At 39.5% G+C, this 24,601-nt stretch overlaps 1 protein-coding gene across 3 annotated transcripts in view; it reads right to left on the bottom strand.

The window, feature by feature from the left end:
• TBC1D5 (TBC1 domain family member 5) overlaps positions 1 to 24,601 on the bottom strand; it is a 566,988-nt gene that overhangs the window by 352,605 nt on the left and 189,782 nt on the right. The gene's annotated exons all lie outside the window — the stretch shown is intronic.

Genomic DNA, 24,601 nt, shown 5'->3' on the forward strand with positions numbered 1-24,601 from the left:
AGTCATTTCTCCCTGCTCCTCCACAGCAGTATTTCCATCATATGATGGACCACAGGCGCCAGCAGGACAATATTAAGCAGTAATGCCAGGAGTTAGAATATGAAGGGCTATGTTCTATTGGGCTTCCCTGGTGGCTCGGCTGATAAAGAATCTGCCTGCAACGCAGGAGACCTCGGTTCAATTCCTGGGTCAGGAAGATCCCCTGGAGGAGGGCATGGCAACCCATTCCACTATTCTTGCCTAGAGAATCCCCATGGACAGAGGCGCCTGGCAGGCGACAGTCCATGGAGTCACAGAGTCGGACTCGACTGACCGACTAAACACAGCTCAGCAGAATGTTTTCACTGCATGTGAAGGACCACAGGCACCAGCAGGACAATGTTAAGCAGCAAATGCTAAGAGTTAGAATATGAAGGGCTATGTTCTGCCTTTTGGTCAACAGCATTAGTACAGACTTTTCTTAAAGAGAGAAGGCATGTGACGGGAGACTTCAGTAGAGAGTAAACATTTTTTATTCAAGTTTCTGCTTCCCCTCTGTAGTGTGATCACTCCTAACCCCTAACTGTAGACTTGATCCCTCATTTACTCTAACAATACCCTTCCCTAACTGGTCTTGCAGCTTCCAGTCCTTCTTGCTGTTGTCAACACTGTTGATTGTCTTTCCAACAAAATTCAAATTCTGTTTGGGCCACGTGCTCCTAGAGGTATTGGATGGTGGGGGTTGGGGAGGCAGAGAGAAATGGTCTAAGCTAATCATGATGGTCCCACTTCCTGTGCCAGACTGATTAGGATGAGTCGTTCAATGTGAATGGAAGCTGTCCAAGGGCTTCCAGAAGTTTTCTCAATTACAAAGATGCATACTCTTTTTTTTTTTTTTTAAATTTTTTATTAGTTGGAGGCTAATTACTTCACAACATTTCAGTGGGTTTTGTCACATTGATATGAATCAGCCATAGATTTACACGTATTCCCCATCCCGATCCCCCCTCCCACCTCCCTCTCCACCCGATTCCTCTGGGTCTTCCCAGTGCACCAGGCCCGAGCACTTGTCTCATGCATCCCACCTGGGCTGGGGATCTGTTTCACCATAGATATTATACATGCTGTTCTTTTGAAATATCCCACCCTCACATTCTCCCACATAGTTCAATGGTCTGTTCGGTATTTCTGTGTCTCTTTTTCTGTTTTGCATATAGGGTTATCGTTACCATCTTTCTAAATTCCATATATATGCGTTAGTATGCTGTAATGTTCTTTATCTTTCTGGCTTACTTCACTCTGTATAAGGGGCTCCAGTTTCATCCATCTCATTAGGACTGGTTCAAATGAATTCTTTTTAACGGCTGAGTAATATTCCATGGTGTATATGTACCACAGCTTCCGTATCCATTCATCTGCTGATGGGCATCTAGGTTGCTTCCATGTCCTGGCTATTATAAACAGTGCTGCGATGAACATTGGGGTGCATGTGTCTCTTTCAGATCTGGTTTCCTCAGTGTGTTTGCCCAGAAGTGGGATTGCTGGGTCATATGGCAGTTCTATTTCCAGTTTTTTAAGAAATCTCCACACTGTTCTCCATAGCGGCTGTACTAGTTTGCATTCCCACCAACAGTGTAAGAGGGTTCCCTTTTCTCCACACCCTCTCCAGCATTTATTGCTTGTAGACTTTTGGATAGCAGCCATCCTGACTGGCGTGTAATGATACCTCATTGTGGTTTTGATTTGCATTTCTCTAATAATGAGTGATGTTGAGCATCTTTTCATGTGTTTGTTAGCCATCTGTATGTCTTCTTTGGAGAAATGTCTGTTTAGTTCTTTTTTTTTTTTTTTTCACTTATTAGTTGGAGGCTAATTACTTTACAATATTGTAGTGGTTTTTGCCATACACTGACATGAATCAGCCATGGATTTACATGTGTTCCCCATCCTGATCCCCCCTCCTGCCTCCCTCCCCATCCCATCCCTCTGGGTCTTCTCAGTGCACCAGCCCTGAGCACTTGTCTCATGCAGATGAATGGATAAGGAAGCTATGGTACATATACACCATGGAATATTATTCAGCCATTAACAAGAATACATTTGAATCAGTTCTAATGAGATGGATGAAACTGGAGCCCATTATACAGAGTGAAGTAAGCCAGAAAGATAAACACAAATACAGTACACTAACACATATATATGGAATTTAAAAAGATGGTAAAGATGCATACTCTTAACCGCAGTGAAGTAAACAACCTAGAGTCACTGCACCTCATAGGCAGTAACAGAATCCTTCCTGTATAACCCAGCTTAGACTTCCTGTTATTGCCAGATTCCACATCCTAGCATACCCACCTTCCTACAATCTATTACCATACAACATCCACTGTGATATTTTTGCCAGTGAAAACTGTTTCACAACACACTTACATAAAATCCAAACTCTTGTAAAGAGGCCCTGAATCCAGACTCACGCCTAAGCCACTAACCCCACTCTCTCCTCCAGCAGGATGCTCGGCCACACAGGACTTCTCTCTGTTCCTTGAGCAAGAATCCGACTCAGCACCACCTCAGGTCTCTGCACATCTCCCTTTCCTCTGCTGGGACACTGTACCCCTTAGTACTGCTCAGATATGGGCTCAAATCCAGAACAGCTGATAGCTGTTCCCAGAGCACATCTAAGTCACTGGCAAATCTTGTTGGTTCTTCAATATGAAATCTGGACCACGACCACCTGGCCCCAGGTCTCTGCCAGCCCCACACGGACTGTTTCCTTTCCTGCAGGAGGGCCCCCTGTTTCCAGCTACAGTCCACTTTACTCACAGCAGCCTGAGTGACCCATCTAAAACTCAACTCAGTTCATGTCTCAGAACTTAGCGCTGGCTTCTCATCTCACTCAGAATAAAATAAAATATCCTCCCAGGACTCCCCAGGACCTTGCCCCCAGCTACTGCATTGAGCTTTTACCCAGAAGCCCCCTGCACCTCACCCTCTGGCCTTCCGGCCCTCACGGCCCCTTCACAGCTTCTCACGTGTGCCGGGCCGCTGCTTGCCACTGGGCCTCTGTACTCCCCTCAGTCCCTAAACACTTCCCTCGGGTGTCCATCCTCAGGGATGGCTCTCCGCACACCTTTCAAAGTCCTGTGCAAACGTCACCTTGGGTCTCAGGGGACCCACGACCAGGGGCCACACTCAGCATACACCCTCCCTCCGTCTTCATCCCAGCACTCAGTTTTCTTATAACACGCATCACTACCTCACACAGCACAAACTTACTTGTATTTTGTTTACTATGCATTCCCCCCATTATAAGTCTATCAATGTCCCTGGTGGTCCAGCAGTTAAGAATCCATCCAGTAGTTAGGAATGCAGGGGACACCGGCTCTATCCCTGGCCCAGGATGATCCCCCATGCACGAGGCAGCTGGGCCCATGTGCCAAAGCTCCCGAGCCCATGCCCCGCAGTCACCGAAGCCCACACGCCCTGCAGCCTGAGCTCTGCCGCAGCAGAAGCCAGCACAATGAGAAGCCCTCACAGGACGACTAGAGAAAGCCCATGGGCAGCAACAAAGACCCAGCACAGCCAATAAATAGGTATTTTTTAAAAACATTTGAGAAGACAGAGCCCATTAAACAGACTAGAAATTAGAAAGATCTCTTTTCATGGCCATGCCCCAACCAGGGATCGAACCCCTGCCCCCTGCATTAGACGTGCAGTCTTAACCACTGGACTGCCAGGGAAGTCCGAGGAAAATCTTCTAAGAAGAATTACCTTAAAGAAGCAAGGGCCTGTCCCTTTAGGTGAGAAGCAGCCTGAGACCCTGGGCTCTCTCCTGGGAAAACCCAGGGCAGCTGAACACACACTTAGTCTGTGATGTTACTCAGGACCTGCTCAGAAACACAGCATGGGAGAAAAGAGCCCAAGTTCCTTGCGGACCAGTGGACTCTCATATGCCCCCTCCTTCATACACACATGTACACACACACACACACACACACACACACACACACTCTGTCCTCTGCCATCTGCACTCACCACCTCAGTAGCCAACTGTTACCTTTAACCTTACCGGTTGATGAGAAATGCTCCCCCTTTTTACTGAAGCCAGGGAAGACCAAAGACAGCAAGAAATCTGCATATTTGAATCAAACTGTGATCCATGCTCTGTGAGTCAAGCCCATTCACTTACTGGAAAAATAACCCATGTCTTTTTCAGGGCTGAAACCAGAAGGTGAGCTGCTAAACACACTAGTACACTGCGTGATAACTGGCATAAGTCCTTGCATTTCAACTGTAAATGCTTAGATTTTGAGAAATTTCTGAAAAACTAGTGACATGTTACTAATTGTTATATAACATGCAAGCTAATCCCATAGATAAAAGCACCATGTACAGGCCAGTGATGAGAATATGTCACAAACTCAGGTATGTGATTAATCAATTTAATGACATTTCTGACAAAAGTTAACCTCTGGAATTTCTAAGTTTCCTTATATAAATTACAAAGAAAAAAACAGAATAGCATTTCAGTGATAAAAGTAGAATTTGAAAGTGTTTTAGGATAACATCTGGTTTACATTTGACATCAAATAGATGACATCTTGTGGCTAATCGTTTAAGTCAATTTTATTAAAAAAACACACACACAAACACAAAGGTTGTTTGGTATACCCACAACTCTATATCTACTCTTATTTTGAAAGACGGCTTTATTTTTATTTCAATTATCCCAAGTAGTTTTAAATTCTAGCTAAAATACGGCATTTTGTAATGAAAGCCAATTCTCTGTTAATTTCATATAGGAACTATCTCCTGACTAACATGAAACTTAAACAAGATCACGTGTGGGAACATATATCAAAGACTGCAGTGGAGCCAAGGTTCTTTGTTGTAGTTTAATGACAATAATATTAAAATACTTTTTAAGATAGCATGTGACTGGCCTCTTTTTACTGTTATATTGATACTTCAACTAAATAAAAGTGGTGTGGCCTGTAAGGAGCCAGTGCGAATAGCTGGGAGGCAGGCAGGGAGCTGCAGGCAGAGGGACACGCTGCGCTGTGTGAGGGCTCCAGGCAGGGGCCCAGGCCGCGGGCTCAGCTTGGGTGATAACCAGCTCGGGAGACAGGCGGGGACTCTGTAAGGCAGGGCTTACAGACCACACGCTATGTCCTGAGCTGTTCCCTAAGGGCCGGGGAAGCTACTGAACAACTTCCGGAAAAGACGCGTAACTGGGGCTGCACGTCTCCATGTTCACTCTTCCTGTAACTACGCCCACAGACCGCAACCCTCAAAACTTCCAGCACACGGCTTCGCTGCCTGGTGTTTCATTCCTCACCTACTCTGCTTAACCAACTGCGACCTGGACCTCCCCGTTGGCGCTAATGGCAGCGAACCAGCCTGCCAATGAAGGAGACTAAGAGACCAGGGTTTGATCCCTGGGTCGGGAGGGTCCCCTGGAGGAGAGCACAGAAACCCACTCCAGTATTCTAGCCTGGAGAATCCCATGGACAGAGGAGCCTGGCGAGCTATGGTCCAAAGGGTGGCAAAGAGTCAGACACGACTGGAAGGGCTTAGCACACATGCATCTGTCCTTAAGATGCAGCTCAGAAGTCACCTTCCCCAACGTCCCTCAGATGCCCATTTACCTTGTATATAACTCACACTAACGTGAACCCTTCTTCAGGGTAACAGTCATTCTCCACTATCTATTCTTTCTAAGGATAGAGGATGTGCTCTATCCATCTATACTCCAAAGCACTAACATATACGCACCTGTAAAAATCATTTATTCAATGAGTCCACAAAACCAAGACACAATTTAGTATAATTCCCAGATACGAAGATTAATTGTGTTATACTTGCTCCCACATGCAAGCATACAAATTGGAATTATTTAAAAGAGCCTCAGAGTAGGAACAAATACTGTCTTAAATTATACTGAGCTACAAGAACTGAGCTATGCCCCATACTGTTTAATATGACCTAAAACACTCATTTAACAAATACATATTGAACACCTACTAGGGGCCAAATCCTTCAGCACTGATCATTGTGTCAAACACAAACTGAATAAGCAGTGAGCGTAATTCTATATACTACTTGGAGAATATTACCACTGTGATACTGTATGTTACAACAGCACTGAAATGTAATACTTTCAACCATAACTTTGGACATTCTCACATCAGATATCAAACTAGATTACTCAGAATGTTTTCTTTTCCACAAAATCAAAAACCTTTTTGAAATGTCAACCTTGAACATCATAAAATTATACAAAGTGATGAGGAACCAAGCTTATAGTGCATATAAATATGAGAGCATATTAGACTGCATTTAATTACCAGTTCAAACAACAACCTGATCTAACCTTTGACAAGTAAAATAAATGTTCTGAATAATTTAACTAAAGCAAACATTTGCTGGTAATGCTGCTAATTATAGTAAGAGCTGAAAAAAGAAGGGAGAGAAAGATGATAAAGGGAAGAGAAGGAGAGATGGAATTTAGCTTTTTCATTTAGCTTGAGATCTGCAACTATTCTTTGAAACACTATGTTTTTTTTCAATGAATTCAATTCACATAAAGGGCAAACTCAACTGAGCAAAGCTGCTTTAGAAATCCTCAGAGCTGATCAGAGAGCTCATTCTTTCAGCCAGTAAACATCACAGTGACAGGAGAACGGGGTCCAGATGAATCAGGGCATAACTGTGCCCCTTCATTCAAATGGCTCAGAGTTCACTGAGAGGAAAGCTGAGGAAGTAAGCTGCAGACTAAGCATTAATTAATTAATTGAAATAATGTAAGATAAAAATACAGATGCCCATTTGAATTTTAGAAAAACAGCAAAATAATATTTGGATCATGCTTATACTAAATGTATTCTTTATTTACCTGATTGTGCACCCTATATTTTATCTGACAACTCTAACAGTAGTAAGTGGAACATTTATGGGAAAATATGTGGTAAGTTCACTGTAGGAGTTCCAGAATTAAATGAGACCAAAACTCTCAAAAGGTGAGATTCCAAAAGAACTAACTCTAAGGCAAAAAAACATTTTTCCAGGGCTGCTCTCTGATTGGTAACAGGAAAGAACAAAATATACTCCACAAATGGACATCCCCTAGCCCCACCAGAACTTGATTTCCAATTGTCCTAAGAAAAGGGGCTATAAAGAAATACAATAATAAACAAATAAACAAACTTAACAAAAATCATCAGCTACTAAATAGCAGAAAAATGAAACTTAACAGTTCCTCTCAGGATCTCTGATATCCACATGTTGATGTAACTGTTCCATCTTTACCCAAAAGGTATGTGTACAAATAATTTCAGTATGTGTTGTAACACCAAAACCATTCAGATGTCCGTGTAAAAACACTGATACATATGCATAGCTTAAAATGTAAACATAAGGCTCTCAAAATGAGAATTAAAATGTTTAGTTTTCACTTTCATGAGGGGGAAAGTTTTAAGCACCGACAAAATGAAAGATGGATAAAGAAGAAAGGTCTGAGAATTCCCTAGTGGTATATGGCTAAAACTGCACTCCCAATGAAGAGTGCCCGAGTTCAATCCCTGGTCAGGGAACTAGATTCCACATGCTGCAACTAAGCATTTGCATGCCACAACTAAGAGCGGGTACAGTCAAATAAATTAAATAAATAAACATTTAAAAAAAGAAGAGAGGGCTAATTATAAAGACAGAAGACAATATATAGCACTCACATAATATACTGATGTCTATCGCCACCACTAAAAAACTTTTCTAGACATTAATGCGTACCAGGGCTTCCCTGGCAGCTCAGACAGTAAAGAACGTGCCTACAATGTGGGAGACCTGGGTTTGATCGTTGGGTCAGGAAGATCCCCTGGAGAATGGCATGGCAACTCTCTCCAGTATTCTTGCCTGGAGAATTCCATGGACAGAGTAGCCTGGCATGCTACAGTCCACGGGGTCACGAAGAATCGGAAGGACATGACTGAGCAACCAACACTCTCACTGCACTGTCAATGCATACTAAAACACGACATGATTCCATCGACGCCATGTAGAGCGAACCAAGGCCTGAAAGGACTCACAAAAGGGTATAATTAACAGGACTGCATGAAAACACAAGTGGTAACATGGGTACACAGGGACTACAGAGGGCTACACAAACTCTGTCCCATCACCAGAGAAATACACCAGCAAAAACAGATACCTCTTCTTTCTGTGTATGTGCTTTAGGCAGAAGACTATAGTAGGCTATCTCCAAAATCTCACTGAATACCACAATAAAATGTTCAAAAGTACACTAAATTAGTACACAGTCATTTGAAATTACAATGTAATTTATATACTAATGGAGATAAGTAAGATATCTGAAGGCTCTGAAAATTGTTTAAGGCCTGGAAATGGTGTCCTAATTTCTAATGGGAATAAACAGGATCAAGCACTTTAAGTGTTATTATTACAGAGTAATTTTTTTCCTATAAAAAGAGGTTTTCAAAACCAAATAATCCTTTCCCTCCACAAACCCAAATATACTCACTTTTATGTAAGTACAATTTAACAAAGTCATCTTTAGCAAAGAAATGTTTTTATGCTATAACTTTTAAAATTATAAATATATATTTAAAATTTCTAGTAATTTAAATCGAACAAAATCAAGTAAAAGATTAAGATGGCCAATTATTTTTAATACAGTAGGAAAACTCTGCTGAAGTAGTGTAATATTCTAAGTTTTTACCAATTAGTTAAGTAAAGCCACTACATACTTAAATGTGGTAACTGAATCTTAATTGGTCTAATCAGTAAATTTACATAGTTTAATTATAAAATATACCTGTGTGGTCTACCGTCTTCCTATTTCAGAAACTAATATTTTACTTTATAATATGGATTATTTATATGCATAATATGGAAAAACAGACTGGTTCCAAATAAGAAAAGGAGTACATCAAGGCTGTATATTGTCACCCTGCTTATTTAACTTATATGCAGAGTACATCATGAGAAACACTGGGCTGGAGGAAGCACAAGCTGGAATCAAGATTGCTGGGAGAAATATCAATAACCTCAGATATGCAGATGACACCACCCTTATGGCAGAAAGTGAAGAAGAACTAAAGAGCCTCTTGATGAAAGTGAAAGAGGAGAGTGAAAAAGTTGGCTTAAACTCAACATTCAGAAAACTAAGATCATGGCATCTGGTCCCATCACTTCATGGCAAATAGATGGGGAAACAGTGGAAACAGTGTCAGACTTTATTTTTCTGGGCTCCAAAATCACTGCAGATGGTGACTGCAGCCATGAAATTAAAAGACACTTACTCCTTGGAAGGAAAGTTATGACCAACCTAGACAGCATATTAAAAAGCAGGGATATTACTTTGCCAACAAAGGTCTGTCTGGTCAAGGCTATGGTTTTTCCAGTGGTCATATATGGATGTGAGAGTTGAAACTATAAAGAAAGCTGAGCACAGAAGAATTGATGCTTTTGAACTGTGGTGTTGGAGAAGACTCTTGAGAGTCCCTTGGACTGCAAGGAGATCCAACCAGTCCATCCTGAAGGAGATCAGTCCTGGGTGTTCACTGGTAGGACTGATGTTGAAGCTGAAGCGCCAATACTTTGGCCACCTCATGCGAAGAGTTGACTCATTGGAAAAGACCTTGATGCTGGGAGGGATTGGGGGCAGGAGGAGAAGGGGACGACAGAGAATGAGATGGTTGGATGGCATCACTGACTCAATGGACATGGGTTTGGGTGGACTCCGGGAGTTGGTGATGGATAAGGAGGCCTGGCGTGCTGCGGTTCATGGGGTTGCAAAGAGTCGGACACGACTGAGGTGACTGAACTGAACTGAACTGAACTGATTTATATGTAGCACATACATCCCTTGGAGGAGCTTTCCAGGCGGCTTAATGGTAAAGAATCTGCCTGACAATGCAGGAGACACAGGTTTAATCCCTGGGTCAGGAAGATCCCCTGGAGAACGAAGTGGCAACCCACTCCAGTACTCTTGTCTGGGAAATTCCATGGATAGGGGAGCCTGGTGGGCTAGCTGGGCACAACTTAGCAGCTAAAGCAACAATAATATCCTTTGAAACACCAACATTATACCTTACAGAATCTTTCCAGTGATTTACTGACAGAAAAGCCATAGCAACAAAAAAAGAAGAGTACAAAAATATTACTACTAAAATTTCATATTGCACTTGGTGACTCAAATTCTTGATATGTTTCTTTAAACCACTTCATTTCACTAATAATTTTATTAAGTACTCTAAAGTCTGCACAAAGTAGCAATTCTGAATCCATATGGCAGGGCACATACATGTATCTACAGTTGCATACACAGTCAAATATAAAAAGCAATCGTGAAACAACCTCCATTAGAAGCATGTTATTCATAAATTCAAGCTTGTGCTCAGTTGCGTCTGACTCTGCAGCCCCATGAACCCTATAGACAGAGGAACCCAGCAGGCTCCTCTCTCTATGGGATTTTCCAGGCAAGAATACTGGAGTTGCCATTTCCTCCTCCAGGGGATCTTCCCAACCCAGGGGTCAAACCTGCATCTCCTGAATCTCCTTCATTGGCAGGGAGATTCTTTACCACCAGCGCCAACCTGGGAAGCATGTTAACAAAACACTAAATTTTAAAATAAATTTCAACATTTAATGTATTCATATTTTGATAACAAATCTAGTAATTTCAGTAGACTTTAAAACTTGTAAAATGACATTTTATAAGTGAAATTGCTGGATCAAATCCTTAGCTCATCTAATAAAATATTGTCAAACTCTGATCTAAAGTCACTGTACCAAATTATGTTTGATATGGGAGATTCTGTATTAGTATCACAAGCCTTTCCTTTTTTTGTCAGTCTGAACGGTATGAAGTGGTATCACACTGTGGTTTTAATTAGCATCACCTTGACTATCTGATAGAAAGACTTTCTATCTGCTGCATTAGTCAGGGTACTCTAAAGAAACAGAACAAATAGGAAATTTTCTTTCCCTGCTCTTCCCTCTTCCTCCCTCTTCTGCCTCTCCCAACTTTCCCCCACCCCGTCCCACATAAATAAGGACATATATAGATGGGGAATTCCTTGGCAGTCCAGCAGTTTACTGGCAAGGGCCTGGGTTCAATCCCTAGTTGGGGAACTAAGATCCCATAAGCTGTGCAGCATGGCCAAAATCTTAAATAAACAAATGAGTGTCACTGAATATCTCTTTTACATACATACACACACACACACACACACACACACACAGAGACAGAGATTTATTATAAAGAAACTGGCTCTCATGATTAACGGAAACTAGAAAGTTCAATGATCAAAATGGGAAAGCAAGTGGATGATTCGGGAAGAGTCAATGGTCTAGCCTCTCAGACAGGAAGGAGATAACGTTCCAGTTTGAAGGCAGGAAGGGATGTTGTATATGAACTCCAAATCATTGCACTACAGAATTCTTCTTGCTCATTAGAAAGGTCAGCTTTATGTTCCCTCCAGGCCTTCGACTGATTGGATGAGGCTCACCTACATTATAGAGGGCAATCTGCTTTCTGTCTATTTAAATATTAATTTCATCCAAAACACCCCCACCAAAACACCCAAAATAATGTCTGAGCAAACACATGGGCACCCCATGGCCCAGTCAACTTGTCAAATAAAATTAATCATTCACATCTCTTTACTGGCCATTTGGGTCTCTTTATCAGAGTGCTATCATATCTTTTGCCCAGTTTTCAACTGGGTTGTCTTTTGCTCAGTGATTTATAGGATTTTTCTTTTAGTCATGGCTATTTAATAATCCTAACACTGTACTGAAAGACAAAAGAATAATGCATAATATATTATTATTCAGGTGCACTTTAAATGATACCCATATACTGAATTATATTGTGGGACACATTCTTTAAAAAAAAAAAATGATTTAAAGAAAACCACATTTTCTCTGTGTACAATGAACAATAGATTATGTTCCCAAATAAGAAAGAAACAAAAATGATTATGATAATACTTCATTCAACGTCTTTCTCTGTGCTAAGAAATATTTGCAGATTACTAATATTTAACGGAAAGCTTAACTAAATGCCAGGCACTGTGCTTTATGTTATTATGCCATTCAATCTTTTCAGCAATCTTATCAAAAAGACGGCATTGTTGTACAGGTGGACACTGAGGCTCACAGGTTAAAGATCGCAGCCCAAGGTCACACACTGAGTGGCTAGGACATGAATTCAAACGTCTTTAGGAATCCATTGCAAGACGTCCCTCTTGTCTTCCCACCATGTACAATGGCACCATGAAAAGAACATATGGGAATAAAGGATGAAAAGAGGCAACATCACTGCTATTCTGACACTAACAATCTATCAGGAGGAGATAGACAGACCTGTAATAAAAGACAGAATGTCACGGCAGAGGAGATGTATTAAAAGAGCTCTAACTCTGTGAAGCCAAGGGATAATTACAAGGGACTAAAAAGACTTCATGGAGAAAGTGAACTTATCCAGGACAGGCTCTCAAAGAAGAGTAACATCTTGATGATAGGCAGGGAGAGCTGAGGAGAGGTCAACACAACAAAGACTGTCCCAGATGCAGCAAATGAACAGAAAGATAATAAATGCCGAGGGCCACAAAAGGGGAATCTGCAATGAGGAAAAGGCAGCTGGAAAACAGACATGGAGTATTATATCACATGAAATGCAATTTATTAACAATAAAGCTTTATATTTAAATAGCACTTTGCACTTTACAAAAACTTTACATGTACCATATGATCTCAACAGGAGTGATACTGTCCTTGAGGGGATGAAAATTGGCTATTGGGGTAGGGCTGGAGAGAAATCTTAGACATTACAATAGCTTATGGCCCACCAAGAGACCACAGAAGATAAACAGATACACAGTGTATCCGTGTACATCTGTGGTATTAAAACATCACTGGGAAAGGGAGAGGATTAGGGGAACATTGTTTAAAAGTGTTTTTAGGGAAGCAATAATAAAAAAACGTGGTTGACAAACACTAACTTACTTGATCATCTCAACCATTTACTGAGGAAGAAGGGTAACTGTCCTCTTTTTAAAAAAAGTATGAGAAAAATAAAACTGGAAGAGGTAAATGAACGAGTAATAGTGAGCATTAAGTAGTTCCAGCAAAATGAAATGTTACTGTGTATCTGAATGTGTGTGCATGTAACATAAAATAATGTGCAACCTCACTCATAATTAAAGAAATGTCAACTAAAAAAATTACATGCAATTCTCATCAAATTTGCCAAATAAAAAAAGGTGGATAATACCTAGTGTTGATAAGGATGTGGAGAAATATGCATTTTGATTTTGATTAACTTGATTATAGAAGCACAAATTTCTGAAAAGCAATCTGGCAACAACTATCAAAATTATAAATGTGTATGCCCTTTGGTTCAGCAATGCTACTGTGACGAATTTATCCTACTGACATGCCCTCCAGCCAAATCCATGCAGAAAGATGTTGACTGTAATACCCAAAAACTATAAACAACCTAACTATCCATCGATAAAGAATTGGTTTTATAAATTTTGGTAACCCAGAAATGGAATAACACATAAGCATTAAGAGTATAAATTCACTGATAAAGAAAATATACAAAGGATACTGAAGTCAGCAAGTAGCAGAATATATACAGCATGACTCCTTATTTTGAAAATATATATAAATATAAGCTCACTATGTTTGAGGAAAGATTTTTCAGTTTAGAGCCCTGTGTATGCTTTAAAAAATTATAACATGAGGACATATCTTATAAGAAATATTTGCTTATGAAAACATTAAAATGACTCATTCAAATTCATACAACTGGGAAGCAGAGCTATTAATAAAATCCTATTCTTTCGACCCATAACCACTTTATATTTCATATTACTTCAATAAGGTAATGTCTGTGGTTGCATAATGTCTACTGAAATATAAATACACCTAACAACAACTTGCCAGGAGAAATATCAATAACCTCAGATATGCAGATGACACCACCCTTTTAGCAGAAAGTGAAGATGAACTAAAAAGCCTCTTGATGAAAGTGAAAGAGGAGAGTGAAAAAGTTGGCTTCAAGCTCAACATTCAGAAAACTAACATCATGGCATCTGGTCTGATCACTTCATGGGAAATAGATGGGGAGACAGTGGAAACAGTGTCAGACTTTATTTTGGGGGGCTCCCAAATCACTGCAGATGGTGACTGCAGCCATGAAATTAAAAGACGCTTACTCCTTGGAAAGAAAGTTATGACCAACTTAGATGGCATATTTAAAAGCAGAGACATTACTTTGCCAACAAAGGTCCGTCTGGTCAAGGCTATGGTTTTTCCAGCGTTCATATATGGATGTGAGAGTTGGACTGTGAAGAAAGCTGAGCGCCGAAAAATTGATGCTTTTGAACTGTGGTGTTGGAGAAGACTCTTGAGAGTCCCTTGGACTGCAAGGAGGTCCAACCAGTCCATCCTAAAGATCAGTCCTGGGTGTTCATTGGAAGGACTGATCCTGAAGCTGAAACTCCAATACTTTGGCCACCTCATGCGAAGAGCTGACTCATTAGAAAAGACCCTGATGCTGGGAGGGATTGGGGGCAGGAGGAGAAGGGGATGACAGAGGATGAGATGGCTGGATGGCATCACCGATTCAATGGGCGTGAGTTTGAGTAAACTCCAGGAGTTGGTGATGGACAGGGAGGCCTGGCGTGCTGTGATTCATGGGGTCGCAAAGAGTCGGACACGACTGAGCGATTGAACAGAACTGAACTGAACTCTTCTCCATACTTTTCCTGACCTATCCATATCTACCTCTAATCTTCATGTCTTTTCATCCTCTAAAGATATCCAGGGTTTTCCTTCCTCTCTCTATTTCTTTGGGCCACTAGCCTTGGTCAGGGAAACCTATCCCAATCCATTGCTCTCTCTCTGAAACCTTTCTTTTTCTTTTTCACTCCTCTATTCTCATGACCTAACAAAGAACAGACAGTACATATTGTCAAATTAATGAATAAATATTCATCAGACCAGATGCCACTAATCACTTCTCAAAGTTCATCTCAAATGTTCAATTCTCTCTGAAACGTTTCTTAACTCCTTTTTATTCAATTTTAAACTTCTGAATTGGATAAATTCAGAAATCAGATCATGTTAAAGTCAACCCCATATTGGTACTTCAAATAAAAAAATATATCGTAAGCAAAACAGAAGGTTTCTTTCTTCCAAGAGAATGAAAGGAGAAGAAGAGCCCCTCAACACATACCAGCACCCGCTTTACCACTCCTGCAAAGGGAGGCCTTCCCTCTACCATTGCTGACACCAGGACCAAGTCACATTTCCAAGCTCAAACTGAGGAAAAGCCTGTCCTAATTACCTGACCTTAGGCATGCTGGTTGGACTCTCCCTGCCCTGGTACCCTCAGTGTGAAAGTGGGAAATACACACCACACAGGCTTTGTGAGGATGAAACGAATGATCCTAGAGGACTGACAACACCTGAAGCGTTCGTGGCCAGCACTCGGTACTTCTGTAATTACCATCACTAACACTCAGTCACTGGACACACTTACCCAGTAAGGGGTCAGAACAAGATAGGAAACAGGACGGCACTTAGAGCTCAAAAACATAAATCCTTTGAGTGTCCCTTTAGGTTCATTCACTACCTCACACATGAACATAGATTTCACGTCACCTCTTCCCAACATATCTCTCGAGAAAGGAGAGGAGGCAGTAAGCAGAAACTGGAGGAAGCAGGGTCAGCAAAGGTGTGACACACATTCAACTGAATAAATACCTGTTGAATCCTCGCGAGTGCCAGAGGCAGGGCTAGGAGACAACCAGTTCCTGGTAAACAAGACAGCAGAGGTCTCTGTCTTCAGAGAACTTATATTCCAGGTGAAGACAAACACTGAATCATGGATTATATACAGCTCACATGTCAGTAGCGTCTTGCTATGAGGAAAACGTAAAGAAGATGAGGCGACAAAGTGACGGAGAAGGACGTGGAGTTTACGTGGGACCTGGCAGCTGATGTGAGGACCTGTAGTCTTAGCAGACCACAACCCGGAGACTACATAACTCACCAGGAGCAAGTGTATGAATACGCACTGTATCTCAGACTCAAAATACAGCCACAGGAGCTCCTGCGGGTGGATGGCTGTAACTAAGCTCATCAGCAACAGCCAAGAAACTAGAGCTCACTTCTCTCTCTTTAGAGGAAATGGTGGCAATTTAGATTAAAGGAGCAGGAAAAGAAGTACAATATTTTAAAAGGAACAAGCTTGGGAATTAACGCTTCCTCTCACAGCCTTCCATTCCTAGTTCCCCAAGGTATTCTTGCATATTTCAATATCTGGCATAAAATATCATGCATCAGCCAAATCTCTTACTTGGAATACCTGTATTTTCTTGGAAACTAAGTGAACAAAAGTCTCAACCAATTATTTACCTAAGTTCAAAAACATACTCAATTTTTTTCTGAAGTAAGCTTATTTTCTACATTCCAATAATACCTAAATCTGTTTTTTCCTTACAATTAAAAGATAACATATTTAAGACACAGCACTAGCTTATCTAACCTATTAAGGTCAATATGTAAAGAAAGCAAAATACCAAAGCTTGAAAGCAAATTTAAAAGTATAAATATCATAAATTAAATCCAAGGCCTTGAGCTGTTTTTGAGTAAATAACAACTGTTGAAGGTCATGAGCTCCTAGCCCAGTGTCTGGCATATCAAGTCCAAGTAAGAATACTGAAGAAGGGGAAAAACACACGGATGGGCTGGGAAAGGAAAATCCTGACACCACCTCACCCCACCTCGGCTTCATGAGGCATAAAGGCAACGCACAACCAAGGCTCTTCTTTCACTGATGGAAAATACTGCCCTTCCTAAAAAAGATTTTAGTCAGAAACTGCTAATGGTACGCGTGGATTGAATAAATTTATTAATAGTGTCAGTATGGCAGAGAGCTTGTATATTATCTAATATGCCAGCAGGCCCTTAACGGTTATCAGCCCTCTCAGCTATGAACATAAATAACAAAAATATTTTAGTCGGCTCTAGAAATGCTTCTGAATTTTGGTCTCATATAGTATTATGCTTATATAATTGTACTTTCGTTTCCAGAACAATTTATAAAGCAGATAAATCTATAAATCTAGGAACTCAGGAATGTGTGTTTCTGTCTTTCCGCCACCATAACACACACGCACACGCATGCACACAAACACCCACACCCACACACACACACCACTTTTCATTTTACTTCACAGTGAAGTGCCCTTATAAAATGGAACTTGTAAAGTAGGATACTAACTTTTGCCTAGATAACCAAGATCAACACTGTATTTTCCTTAAACCCATGGTGATGTTTTCCACAGCAGTAGAGAGGGGAAGCAGAGGCTAGTATACAGACTCTTGTCCCTAAAGAAACAGAGCAAGAAAGTGGAAGATGGAAATGAAAGCTCCTTATTCTAGAATTGGTACCAGTGCACAGAATTAAATAGCGTACTTTAGACCTTTTCCATTTTTCAGGATACTAAAGCATTATTTCTAACACTCTAGGTGAAGTTACTCAAAAATGTCCACATTCTCATTAATGGAAAACCAACTTGATGCATAAGAGATATCTCTTAGGACAGGAACATGTATCCTATCTAAACCTTAATCAATGTATATGGATATAGGTCAATAGCTAAGGAAAATTTAACTGGAATAGAAAATCTGATTCAGATTCAAATTAACATCTTCCCCTTACCCCTTCCTTCTGGCAGTACTTGCAAAACCTGTAGCAACAAACTATCACTTCATTATCTTCCCACAAGACACTGGTTTTCTCTAACACTTCAGGATGCTTCTGAGATGGCGTATCTGACATAACACCTCCAAATCTCTCCCGCGTTTAACAAGATAAAGGGAAGGAAGAGAGTAGACAAGGCTGGTGTTACAAGCGTGAGAACGCAGCCCTTCATGAACATTCAAATGATCTGTAGAGCCCAAACCCTTTTCACTACATCCCAGCATCTGACATGTTCTGAGCTCTCCCTTTAAAGTAATTATTACACTGTAGGGTCATTTATTCTGTGTTAACTGATGGCAATCACTAACTAATGGTAGAAGAACTAGTCTCAACATAGTAATTTAAAAAATGGTAGTTGTTTTAATGATTTTTAATCAAATAAAGTTGAGTAATCAAACGTGGTTTTCGGAAAAGCCTATTTTCATTTTTTTTTACCTAAAAAGAATCCCTCAAAGAAGACATAAACAGTTAAGTTTCCAATTCAACTACTGAGTATCAAACTTGCCTGGCTGTGTAAGAGCATAACATTTAAGCTTTCTTCAAGGATGGTATTATAATAAAGATGTAATTGATCTGATCTTCCTGCTTTGCAATAATACCCAGAAACATGTGTAGTAACCTACATGCAAAAACATGCAAGACTTTCAGGGCTGAGCCATGAATTAAATCTACACATCAGGAAGTTCACGCATTTCTCCCCAACCATATCCGCTCACAAGGCCATCTCCAGACAAGTGTGTATCATTGCTTCTCCAATGCCTGTGGACCTGGGTACAAGCGTGCAGAGGGCAGGAACTGGCCCACACACCACGCTCCCATGGCCCCGGGCCTGGCTACATTTGCACGTGACACTTACTACACCCTAGCTGAAAGGCGTTTGACAACACAATTGCTAAAATCCAATGTTCACCCTGCATGTGAAATCTCGTGCCTCGTACCTTATGATTTCAGCAGCGCCATGTGTGCTGTGATAGTTAAGGGCCTGTCAGTGTTTCCATTATAAACTCTGGTTTTCAGAGGTTTGTATCTTGGCCTATAAAAATAGATTCCGGTCTGTAACTTGGCATAGAAAGTACTGGTATCAGCCCAAGAGAACATTTTTTGTTCCAATGATTAAAATAAAAATCTGTTTAGTAGTTTTAAGTTAAGAGAGTGTTAAAAGGGGGGGCGGGTGGGGAAGTATAGAATGTTTTTAAAAACACCACCAAAAACCCAGGGCTCTGTGTCTCACTCACTGCCTCATTTTAGATTGTGAAACGATTAACACAATATAAACCAATGATACTGAGTAAATGAAAAAACCTGAAAAGAGTTTTAATTAAGAACTATGGTAGATACCAAAAAAAAAGTCATAAAATTTTAAGCAACTACAAATGTAGTATCTCAAATAATTCCCACATTTAAAAATTGTCCAAGTACTCCTGACAGTAAACCGAAACTATTTCAGAGATATGTTTTTCTAGATACATAAAAATTACTTTTTAATGAATCACTAACTGTAGATTTACTTCAGATTAGAGGAGACAATCATCAATCCTCTCTTCAATTTATGCAATAAGACGTTTCTAAAACATATTTTAACTTGTATGTAAAACTGAAGTAGTCTTATATACCGTTTGTTAAAAACTATCTTTAAGTTTTTGGGGTATTTTTTCAGCATAACATAGATTTGTCTCCTTCAAAAATATAACTGTTATGTAACACTGCTGCATCTTAAAAAAACACATTTTTGAAGTAATAACTTCTATCTGATAAAGGAGGTATAGCACTGGTATAACTACCATGGAGGGCAATTTGGAAATAGCTATCAAAATTATGAGTGTATATATATACACATACATACTCTTTGACCTTGAAATTAATTCTTAGGAAATTATTCTGTGAATATACTTCAATATGTGGGAAACTATATAGCTGTAACTTAAACACACAATAATATTTCTCACAGAGTTTTTAAAATAGCAAAATGGTGAAACCAACATAAATGTCCATCAAAAGGGGACCTGTTAAATAAGTTACTGTGAAGGCATGCAGTGGTATTACTATATAGCTATTAAAAAAGAGGAGGACAAAAGAAGGATTTATTGATATAGAAAGACTTCCAAATAAAAATAGCAAGGTCCAATGTTACTACCTGTAGAAGGAGAAAAAGAGAGAGAGGAACACACATACATGTATACATGCACACACACACATATATATATTTAAAGAGAGCTGAATTTGCTTTTGCAAACATAAAACATTTCTAAACCAACAACAGAGATGAATGGTTTCCCACAAAAACAATGTAATAATTTTGAATGATATTCTTAATCAAAATCTCAGTATCAGATAATATAACCAAAATAACAGTGGGAAAAAAAAAAAAACTCTAAGCTCTCTAAAAACAATAATAAAATTAGGTATTATTCCTATATTCAGCCCAGTGGTCCTCAAATGTTGGTGTATAGCAGAATCACCCAAGGTCTCATTAAACAAAGATCCCTGGACTCTATCCTCAAAATTCCTGGTTAATACCTAAGGCTGAGCTGCTGGTCCAGGGACCATATCTTGACAATCTCTCTTCTAGATAAATGACTACCTGTTCAAAGTTATATGTAAACGCCCACCTGGTGCAACATTATAATCTAGTTATTGTCAATAATATTTCAAAACTAATGCTTGTTTTCTTAAAACTTAAGAAGTCTGGATGGTGAGGGTAGATGATTATTGAGAGTATCCTAAGCAAGGGGAAAGGAGTGACAAGGAGTTTAGTTCTCCTGCACTTTTGAAACTCAGCCTTTCATCTCCATTTCTGCCACAGATGGAAACCAGTACAATGACTGAAATTATAAAGTGAAAAATAATAAAAAAAATAAAATAATAAAATATACTGAGGTGAAAATTACGTCACATGGTAACTAGACAGGGATATATAACTGTGGGTCCCTACCCGACATATTTATTTTCACTTGTGACTACATCTGTTTTTTGATTAGTCAGTATGTGTCATTAGCCACTGGCAGTTAAACGCTATCAACTTCAAACAGAGGTGTTATGGGTTGCATTAGGACCCATCAACACTTACATGTTTAAATCCTAACCCCAGGGCCTCAGGTGTGGCCTTGTTTGGTGACAGAGTAAAAAGGATGTGATCAAGGTGGCTCCAGGTAATACCACTGGAGCTCTTCTGGAAAGAGGAAACGCAGCCCCAGGAAGAGGGAGGACTATGTGAAGACACAGGAAGAAGGTGGTCATCCACAATCTGAGGACAGAGGCCGGAGCAGGCCCCCCAGAGCCCTCGCAGGAGCCCGCGCTGCTAATGACAGCTTGACCTCTGACCTCTCGCCTCCAGAACTGGGAGACAGTTCCACACGCTTTGTGACACCGTGTCATGGCGGTCCCAGCAGACCAATACAAATGCTTTCGGATTATTTATTGTTTTTTTCACTTTAGCAGTTGAATGACTACTGTGACAAAGTACCGTGTCACATGTTGAGATCACAAAAATGATTAATATTATCACTTGAGATGACATAAATGTTCATGATTCATTAATTAGATTTCAGCAGTTCTATTCAGAGTTTACCGATTCAATGAGTCACCAAGAGGAAAGAGACACCAGCACTGAATTCTGCTTCCTTCCTACTGTCAACCACAGCGCCTTCTGACCGGCCCCTCCAGCCCAGCATCCGCCCGACAGGCAGTGTCCTTCCTGACAGCACCCTTCACGCAATTTCCCTGAGCAAAATGTTTCCATAAATATCATACAAGAACATTTGCTTTTTCCCATTTTAAGTTCTAGTCAATCACACCTCCCAACAGACGCAACCTTAGACAAGCTACTTAAAACCATTGATTCAGTCTGCACCTAGAAACCTGAAATGTGTTTAAAAGAACAACCAATCACTTATTATGAACAAGAGGGGCAGTAACAGAATAAAGTATCACGTAACACACTTGTGCATGCCTAGTCTCTTTCAAATAACCCCTCAGTAAGGAGAGCAAAGGACTAACTATTTCAAATTTTGAAGCAGTGAGGGTACAAAGTGACTGGTGTTCTTGATCTGCGGACACCTCATAAAATGCCCTCAGCTATCATGGAAATCCTATTTCTGTATTCCAAAACTTGTATGTAAACTTCTCCTGAGGGGCTTGTATCTTACATAACCTTCACTTTACATTGTGCATCAGGATTACAAACATGGCCGCAATTACAAACTTAACTTTGAATTTCCTGTCATTGTATTACCAAATGTCTCAACTGCTGAACTGCTATCCATTTGTTTCAGCTATCCATTTGTTTCATCTTTATAAAAAACAAACAGCATTCAATTGTCAGAGAAAAATAACTGTTTGTACAAATTTTTCTCTAGCATCTATGATCCTTTCTCCCTTCCTCTCAGGGTTCACTTACAGGGTTTAAGAATCCAACCAGGCTGCCGATAAACCTCTATTATGTTACAAGTAAATAAATTCAGTAGGTAAATAAATTTCACACCTTCAAAAATTATTAAAGACTATTCTTGGCCCCTTTATACATACTACTTGAATGCTACTATTTCTTTCAGGCCCCAGACAGAACATCTCTTATTAGTCCTACAATTAAATGATTCAGCAACCAGCCACACTATCTTTGCCTTTTAACAGTTCCAATCAGTAGCAGATCTAGGTGTAATCAACAGCAGCAGGGGGCTTTGGGAAGCAAAACAAAACAAAAACAGTAGGAATCTTTACTGGAATACAGTAATTGATACAAGGGAACATTATAGCCTATTTTAATCCAAGTTAATCTAAGATATTAGAGTCTGATTTTATAATCAGAAGTGAAATAAGCAGGGCAACTTTTGAATATATGAACACAGAACAAATTTCAAACAGTTAATAAGGTTAAAATAAAAGGGGACTGTTCTCAAAACGAATCTTCTTAGCCTCAGAAGGGTCATTACTTCTGTTCTGGTTACTTAGCACCCACTTAGCTGATAAATTAAAGCCCTCCTTACCTCCTACTGTTATCATGCCTAACCAATTTCATATCATATACTTATAAAAATCCAAGCATCTCAGAGAGTAACTGGCAATGCTCTTACTTCTCCTAAGACATGCTTAAAATTTTACCAACAACATCAGGACAGTCTTAAAATGTAATTTAGCAAAATGCTCTCATTTCTTTCATTTTCCTATTTTTGATTCCCTAGCCTAGGGTATAGGGATGGTAGTTCAGTGCTGCAGCTGATGCAGGTAGCACGGTGATTTATTTACATGGAAAATCAAAAGCCAATGGTGGTATGATGGGATGGCTACAAATTTTAACTCTACAAAAATTCACAAATGGAAATGTTACCATAGTAACTACCTGATCATTGCACATGAGGTTAGCTGATTTCATGATCTAATTCTATAGCTGTTTATTGCAATATGTGCAATGAGACGTCTACGACACTTCAATTCTCCTATTTCCTTACTCTGCTCTGAAGAACAAGACGTGAGGGATGTGGCTGACACGTTTACAATCTTGTCCAATTTTCCTTTACTTCTTTCAAATCTTTCAAAACATGAAACAGTTTAAAAAAAATTAGTTGGCTAAGGTTTAAAACATCTAACTGCAGAATTCTACACAGGACATGTTCCAACTCAGAATGGTAGAATTTCACGTGGCAGGAAACCAGTGTACCTGATGGCAAGCATTTCTCTTTCTGAAAATGTTTCCAAAGTTGTCAGCAACTCTCTCCTACAGTGCTTTTACCTCAAAAAGCAGTGTTTTGTATTGTAAAAGGAAAAGACAAAAACAAAAAAACATTGTGCATCCTCCATCCGGAAAGTACATGAATACAAATGTTAATAAAAATCATTACCAGTAAATTGACATTTGTCTTGAAAAGGTGCTTTTAATAACAATCTTTCTAGACTTCTTGTAGCTACTGTTCAGGAAGAAAATGCATTAGACATAAACATGGCAGGCAAAACAGTACAGGATGTTGATACTACTTGTTCCTCCCTGTAGCAAAAAAAGTCACTTTATGATTAAAGCTCAAATTATAAAACTAATTTACACTGAAAAATAATAAAGCCATCCATTTATTAGGGTTTACAGAATAGAGGATATATGTGCATTAGAGAAACTATAAGATATATATTTTTTAAATAATTTTCTTGGCCCTTTGAAGTATAAATTCTTAGATAAATCTGAAGGGAATTTTCAAAAACTTTTCAATTATTCTACTGAAAATTATTTCTAACAGCATTAATTTGAGTAACTTTTGTTATCAATTTTAACCATTTATTTTTAAAACACTTGTATCAAGTGGAAATTTCTCTTCCATATCTAGTTGGTACCGTTTGATCAAAACAAAAGCAGGTATCTCTTCATTTTCCCATTCAGTGAAGTTCACTACTAGTCATAAGACATTTAAAAGTAAAGTCATCTAAAAACTAGTTCTTATTAATTTTAGTGGTTTTTGTCCCTTGATAAACAAATGAACAAAAACACAGATGTTAACTGACTGGGAGAAAAAGCTTAAAATATTTATTAATCACACTATAATTATTCAACAAATATGCAACAAGTTGGACTTTCCTCTTCCATATAGTATTTCAATATGAATACTTTTCTAATATCCTTTTGAAACTAGACTGTCACATAAAACATAGAATTAATCCATTTAATTTTATTCCCAACCTCTACAGGTTTTTCTCAAACATCCTGTGAAATAATCTAAAGTCAAGGAAGCTGACCTCAGAAATATTATGTAGAATGATTTTTTAAATGCAAGTATGACATATTATCAAATCAAGTCTCTTAAATCACTGAGTTCTCTCTTTTTCTGTGATTTGTACTAA

This window comes from Cervus canadensis, chromosome 7, assembly GCF_019320065.1.
Source record: "Cervus canadensis isolate Bull #8, Minnesota chromosome 7, ASM1932006v1, whole genome shotgun sequence".
NCBI lineage: Eukaryota > Metazoa > Chordata > Mammalia > Artiodactyla > Cervidae > Cervus > Cervus canadensis.